This window comes from Salmo salar, chromosome ssa09, assembly GCF_905237065.1.
Source record: "Salmo salar chromosome ssa09, Ssal_v3.1, whole genome shotgun sequence".
In the NCBI taxonomy this organism is placed as follows: domain Eukaryota; kingdom Metazoa; phylum Chordata; class Actinopteri; order Salmoniformes; family Salmonidae; genus Salmo; species Salmo salar.
In genome coordinates this window covers 149,353,592-149,361,670 of record NC_059450.1, presented here as the reverse complement: position 1 = coordinate 149,361,670, position 8,079 = coordinate 149,353,592, and the positions used below count along the sequence as shown (strand labels likewise).

The 8,079-nt window shown below is 40.8% G+C and overlaps 1 pseudogene; it reads right to left on the bottom strand.

The window, feature by feature from the left end:
• Nucleotides 1–5,411: 5,411 nt before the first annotated feature.
• LOC123724102 (homeobox protein Nkx-2.5-like) lies at nucleotides 5,412–7,328 on the bottom strand (annotated as a pseudogene).
• Nucleotides 7,329–8,079: the final 751 nt, after the last annotated feature.

Below are 8,079 nucleotides of genomic sequence, written 5' to 3'. Positions count from 1 at the left end.
ACTCTGCTGCAGCCACAACAGGGCTGCTAGCGTCCTGAAACTCCATGCTGTCTCCAAATCTATTTTACATACATCAAGTGGCTGGTCCCGCACTGTGACGCAGAGTAACGCCTATGGCTCTACTCTGAGGTGGCATTGAGACGGCTTAACTCCAGCTGAACTCTGATCTAAAACGTTTTGCTTATCAGTGGGTGCCAAGCTCGAGGGCCTCCTTTTGTTCACGTCGCAATTAATCCCATTAGTAGCGCAAGAGCATTAGGGGATCTGATTGCTTAAATCTGTTTAGGGCCCAACAGGAGATTAGGGAGAGCAGGGTTCCCATATAGAGGCCCCGGTACGAGGTTAATGCAGTAGTCCAGTCGTTCCAAAACTATCCCAGGGTTTATTTGATTATTTTGATCTAGACAAATATAGCCGAAGAAGATGCGCCTGATCGTCTGTATAGAGGAGGGACAGGAGGGTTGAGTTTTTGAGCATCTCTTGCGACTCCTGAGGGATGGAAAATGAAAAACAAATTAAGCAAAGGAGGAGGATGAGACAGGGCGAAAATCTGATATCAACTTTAGGAGGAGACAGGCCACATTCTGTTTTCTCAAAACCCAATTCCTGAGACTTTTAAAGTAGTGCTGTAACTACTACGTTTTGTAAATGTATATTGAGGAAACTAAAGAAATAGGTGTTTACATTACTCTAACTACGGTACCCAAAACTACACAACTAATCACAACAGCAATACCATTGCCTTTAACAAATCTTAGTTCTCTAGATTTAGGTTGAGAGTAGAGGCATCCATGGCATTTTCCAATTATGTTCCTATTTTACAAGTCAAAAAAATGAGAACCTTTCATAATGTTGCCAAACAAAAACTCAACACCACCTGAGACTCCCTGTCTCTGCCAGTCCTGGCCCTGCATATCTGTCCCCAACTCTGCTGTCTGTGTGCCATCTGTTGCCTGCTCTTTGCTAATACATCATTGTGAAACATTTCCATTAGAATTTCATTTCTTTCTTATGACATTTTATAACTAGTCTTTGAGATATTAGGCTAGGGTTCTTTGCGTTTTGGTGTGCTGAAATACTCTGATGTCTGTCTTTTTTCTGCCATTTTTCTGCCATTTTTCTACCTGGTTGGCTACACACACACAGTATGTAGGTTATTTACAGTAGGAGATGGGCTTCTATCATCTATCTTCTATCATTCTATATAGGCTTTGATCTAAAGATGGCTAGTGCAAGGGTTGATTGACAAGAGTTGACAGCTGTATGAGTTCACCATTTTACACAACATATGCTGCAACCTTTTTGTAATTTTAATCGTTTGTTTCATATTGGCTGGCTTCTAACAATAGCTGAATTTGCAAACTAAGCGAGCACCAATTCAGTGGTGTTTGCTATAATCTTTGCTACCGGGTTAAATAAAGGTGAAATAAAATATATAAATAAAAGTTCCTTGCACAATTTAGCTTTTGCAACAATACCATTAAATATATTTAAAACAATGGTAGAAGAGAGTGTAGTTCTGCTGTTCAGTTTATCGCTAACCTTATCACGGATTTGAAGCATAACTTACATGCATGCTGATCTTGGAATAAATTACATAGCAAAATTCCGTCTTTGACGGCGCCACATAAATGGAATAGGTACTAGCTAGCTTAATAGTTAATATTTGCGCTAGCTCTGCATATTCAGCTAGTGTGTCTTGCGATTGACTGGATTAACCTCACGTTGATTCACGTGCATTGAGTCCTTTCAGACATAGATACACCTCTACTTTACTGTAAGCTAACCAGTGGATCAAACCATTGTGAGGCAAAGGGTGGGGGGGTTGCAATCTTTTGAAACTTAAAGCGAGCTGTTAAGTGTCTATAATCAGCACAATTGCTTTCATTCGTATTATAAATATTATTTAAATTACATAGTTATGTTTCAGTTATATTGGGGGACAAATCATATTTTTCCCAGGATGGGGAGTCGTGTCCCCGTCCCCCAGGATCTCCCCTGGGATGAGAGTTGTCAAGAGCTTGGGAAAATAATTCTACAACAAGTGGCCTATTTAGGAAGGCAAAATCTATCTTCAGCCCAAAAAGTTCTAGTTATTCAGTTGAATTGTTCTTGTGGCCTCTCTAAAGCATAAACCGTGCATGATTGCTTATGATTTTACAACTTCTTCTAATAGCCTATTATTGCAGCACTGTTATTCAATAGTAACAATATATACTAATAATAGGCCTAATAACAATAATAACAATCATTATTATGTATTATTAGTATTATACTATTATTAGAGGGTGGCGCACAATTGGCCCAGCGTCGTCTGGATTTGGCCGGTGTATGGCCGTCATTGTAAATACCAATTTGTTCTTAACTACTTGCCTAATTAAATAAACGTTACATTAAAAAAAATTACTTTGTCAGACTACTAGGCCTACCTTTAAATGTATCGTAGGCCTGTCGCTAGTTCCTGTTTTAACCAGACCTGTCAATAGTAAGCGTTTATCTGAAATCATGCTCAATTTATGTCGAGTATTGGAGCCTCTCCCCTCTCCTACCATGCAAATTATGTCTCCGGAAGATGATGCTGCATGACAACTCTTCAACTGTTCTCGCTCTGGCCTTTCCCACGGGAGCTCACTTAAGCTTGGCCAACAGTGATCCTTCCTTTCCCAGTTCCTATATAACCAGTGGTTCATTCTCCCAAATGAACCCTATTTCCAATATAATGCCTATGGGCCCTGGTCAAAAGTTGTGCACTATTAAGAGATTATGGTGCAATTTGGGACGCATTTAGTGTGTTCATCTGATGCTTTAGTTTAGCTCTTTAGTAATAAGAGATTCTCTCCCCCATTGTGCGTCTACGTACACCTTATTCTATCGCCTAGTCCATTACTTTTGTCCAAGGCCCATGTAAAATATTGGACTAAATAAGGAATGGGTGCCATTTGGATATCCTCAGAGATTCTCCCAGACCAGTATTTATGGCGCTCATCACGGGGCCGTGTGATGACGGCTGCTCCTCGTCTGGATAATGTCTTTGCCTTTGTATGTCATTACAATTTCCCTTTCTCTCTCCTCTTCTGTATCTGCCCACGGTGGTATGCGTGAGCCTGGCGGTTTCCCACAGAGCCGGACACCATTCTATGTTAACCTTGAAATATATAAACTAACAATCTATTAACGTTACTCATGTTAGGAACGTTAAATGTGCCACAATGGTGTTAATATTTATATCTCCCAACAGAGTCAGCTGAAACACTGAAAATCTCTTCATAAATTAACTTATCACGTTTCTTGATTTATGTCATCTTGCATTGTGTATTAATACTACATTCAGTCTTACTATACTATAGTAAATTATTTCTACAAACCTATCAAAATCTAGTATTTTCACATATTGCAAATTTGATTTAAGAAAGATCAAATACCTATGATTATATTTCCTTCTGTAAAATATTATTTACTCATAACGCAATGTCCCATTTCTCATAACCAGGCCATTATGCTTCTTCTCCTCAATTGAATTCTCTCTGCTCCTTGTCCTCCATTTTCCATAGAACAAACTGGAAATGGTAAACTTGTAGCAATAATAACCGTTCATTCACACTGCCGCCCCCGCTGCCTAACCTCCAGCCCTGCTGCCCCGGCTGGAAGCTCTCCCTCCCCGCCCCAATCAGAGGCCCTTTCTTCGGAACAAAAACCTCCCCCACCGCGAACAAAAAGTGAACACTTTTTTTCTTTATCCCAATCGCAGTATAGCTGCAGCCAGTTAAAATAACGCACTGCCTGTGCCTCAATTTGGAATATTAACGTCAATCTCTCTCAGCTCTTGGGTTCTTTTGTCTTTGCTGTGTGGCGACAACCTACCATACCCTTTTATCAAGATCCAATAATATTCGGCCTCTCCAGCCCCGCTCGAGCTGCTTCTTTCAGAAGTCTTTTAGGTTGCTAATCGCGTCTTTAAAGCGCCTCAAATGGAGAAGTAACTTCCTCTTTTCACACAGACTGGCACCCGCACATTAAAATTTCGTTGTTTGCCTCTTCCATAACCTTCTCAACCGCCTTCCGGCGCGACACATTTCCAAATGGCAAGATTTTTATAACAACTGTGGCTAACAACCTAAATCAGACTAGCACTAAAAAAGCTATTTTCATGTGTTGGAATTAAGTAGGCTACAATTGCAATACGTTTACCTGCTATTGCGGGAATACGGACATTTTTAGAATTGACAGTTTTCATCGGAAATATTGTGCACGGTTTAGTAGGGTTGTGTCTAAAGAGAGAGAATGAGTCTTTTCTTGTCTTGATATCCGTGTCGTATCTTGCCAGAGGCCATTCATGCCTCAGTGTAGTCTATTCATTGTCAGTCGTCTACTCTACTTTAGATGTGTGGCTTTTTGAAGATGTCCAGCATTAAAAATGGGCCTGAATCATTCCATAACGTATTGTAACATTGTTGTTGTTTCATCATTTTGATATGCTCGTAATTAAAGGCACATCAGTTGATATTTCCAATAATATCAGACATCTTGACAAATTAAACTAACCTTTAGATAACGGGAAGTTAGCCTATCCATCTCTCTCTCTCGCTCGCTCGCTGTCTCTCTCACACACACACTCACGCACACTGGGAGAATTAGGATCCCACCATAGAAAACTCTCAAGAGCCTCACAAAGAATGTAATGGACCGTGGAAAGTTTGCGCAAAGTAGCAAAATATGGAATTTATTCGTTTTCGAAAGCAAGTTATTGATTTTATAAAATTGTGTTAGTTGTGTTCAGAGCCCGGTTGATTACATCCCATTTCAGTTTCTGCCATTCAGGATTTTTTCAATGAGAAAATTGAATTAATCAAATAAATGTAAATGAATTACATAAGCTTGAAAACAATCAAACACTCTCTCTCACTTCTCATGTCATCATGAAGCCAAGAAAAATTTGAAATATCAAGCAAATCCTTGAGAACAGTAGATTGGGATCTCCACCTATATAGCCCATCAGTGTTGAATAATCCGACATCCTTACAAGTAACTAGACCACCCTTACTCATTATATCACAATTGTATCAACGTCTAGTCTCGTGATTAGCCTATCTTATATATCAAGCGTTAACTGGATAGTTGGTCATTCAATAAATTCGACCATTGTTGGTAATAAATCCATTTTAACCCATTACCCTTCTTTCTGATACCGTCCAATGATAAACATGTTAATACCTTTTCAGTCTTAATCCAACGACAACCACCCCACCAGGCAACAGGAAGCCTATAACTACGCATAAAACCAACACTGTTTCCAAATACTGCTGAAAATAACTCTTATTTTAAAACCTTCAAAAACGCGAGGATTCAAGTGTTGTCACAGGTGTGGGTGTAAAACAATGCTCTGGTTTTATCCGGGTATAACCGGAGTGGGCCTACCAGCGGATCCCTTACAGTGAACCCTGACATGTCGTGACCGCTGTCCTTGGTGCGTTTGGGGCTGGGGAGAGGCGCTAAGCCCCCAATGTTCCCCAAGTTCATGGCCATGAAGGGGTTAGCCGTGGTGGTTGTAAAGTGGGGATACTGGTGTAAGTACAGCTGTAGTTGCTGTTGTATGCCGGGTTGTTATGCGTGTAGCGGGTATCCGTTAGCAACTTCTCGGGGTTCCATTATTACGGAGCATTGTAGTTCTGAGTCCCCCCAGACAGGGCTTCCCATCCCCGGACAGGACTGGCACCGCGACTCGTCTTGGCGAGGGGGGTGGTAGGTGTCCTGCCAGCTCAGGGACTTGTCCTGCCGCTGCCATACACTTGTACCGTCGGTTCTGAACCAGATTTTACCGTGATTGGGTTTGAGAGTGCTCTTCCAGGTGTTCTCGTTCAGGAGCGGACAGGTAGCGCTGCTTAGGGAAGCGCCGCTCTAACTCAACACCTGGGCTTGGGAGAAGAGGACCCGGGGTTTCCCGTCTGGTTCTCTGCTTGGCCAGCCGATCCGAGTCCCCTGGCCTTTGTCACTACCCCTCCACTTAACTTGACACCACGCCACAGCTCTCTGTGGTATCAAGAGATGAGCATAAACATTTTGTAGGCTACTCCTGAAAATACAATATAGTTTTTATTAAAGTAGCTATAAAAATACAAAAATATTTTGGGAAATATATTTCATAATGTATCTTATTTGAATGTTATAATTAACTCACATTTTTAATTTCATTATTTTGTCAGTCAGTATAGTCCTACCTTATGAAAACCGTACATAAAACGTCTAATCCAAACTATTCAAAAACGTCATATATTCGATAATTGATTTTAGATAAATGAAGTAAAAAAAAAACAAAAGCGCTATATAATGAGAAATATACTCTAAAGGTATACCATAAATCAAAACCAAAACAACAATTTTTCCACAATGTTTACTTTACTTGGTTACAAACTAAATACTCTACATGTCATTTATTTTTTATATTTTCTTGCTATTCTATTAGTTATAACATTCATGCTATTCTATTGTTAGTTGCTAGTAGTTATAGTCCAATAACTTTTGTTTGTCATAATTTCAACTAGTTTATCAGTCTATGCACCCTTAGAATAAAACAATAGCATAATAAAACATATTTCTACCCGTTGAATATTTATTCTCCTGCCTACCTAAATTAATGTTTTATTTGTAAAACGTTTAAAAAATCTTATTTAAAGGCGAGATCATTGAATTACTTATCAATCTCCAGACCTATTTTAGGATTAAAATGTATTTTATCCGAATTATAACAGGCCTCGTTTGTGTCTTTTGAAATTATAACACTATCAAAACTCTCGTAACACGTTTAGCCTAAAAAATCCAAACACTTTTTTAACACATTTTCACCTTCGCAATAATTTATTCCAGTTCCTTACATTTTCTGGTTTTATATATATACTGTCGATGCAAATGATCATGAGTGTGTATATTGAGGAAGCTATATTTAATATTACTGTTCAAAGCTGATGTGTCGCACTGTTCATACATCATTTCAGCAGAACAAAATTCTCGCAATAATCATCTTATTATTCAACTCACTGTTTTCCTGATCACTCCAGGTCACCTCCAGCTTCAGGTCGGTCAGGTGGCCCAGCCCAGGATGACGAACATCCTCCGGGGAGGCTCTCATGCCCGTCCTGGGCGCCAGAGAACTCAGGTAAAGCCATGTTGTCTTCCCCGTCCGAGACGGAGGGCTGTCGACCGCTGAAGCAAGCATACTGGGACGGTGGCGCCTGGAAGTGCTGGACTGGGTCTGCTGTTGCTGGGTCAGGTCCGGGTGTACTAAGTGTTGTTGGGTGTAGGACGGGTGTTGGATCTATTTGCGGGTCCAGATGTCAAGTTGGTGCTGTTCACTGCCTCTGCTGCTGCTATTATTGTCCGAGTTTCAAAATATATGGCTGAAACGGCGTGGGTAGGCTGGCTCCCGGGAGCATCATGCCATCGAAAGTCCTGCTCGATCAGAAATGAACCCGCTGAGTAACATATGATACTATATATACCCCGTTTTAAATAATACTTAGTTAAGAGGCTCGGTAATCGGAGGTCGTATGGCGGCTGAATTATCCGGTGAAGTGTTGATGAGAAAGAAACAAAGGTTTGGTTAAAGGTTTTTAGTCCTATAAGTGTGGCCTGGTTCTCCATAGGCTATGAACAAACCAGCTGCGGTGCGATCTTTTTGACAATTGAGTTCCTGTGTTTTTTTGTAACTGGAGATCAGGAGCAGGGCTGGGCGAAGCCCCATGTCTCGTGATGTCACTGGGTCTGGGTCTGGGGTAGGATTACGAAACAGAAAGAAAGGGAAGGTGGTGAGAGGAACCAGTGCGCGAGAGCAGGCTAAGTATTTGGACGCGTTGGGAGGGAGGAAACCGGAGAGTATTGAAGGTAACCCCCCCTCCATATACAATACCACTCCTACTTTTTTTTGATATAGGCATATTGGTTTGCCTATTCAGTGCACTTATTTATCGGTGTTATTCTGTTAATGTGTTTTGGATGATTTATTTACATAACTTGGTCCGGAATCACATTTGAAACGATGGGGAACAAACTCTCACGGCGTCCGTGCATGTTCCCTCTTTCCAGATA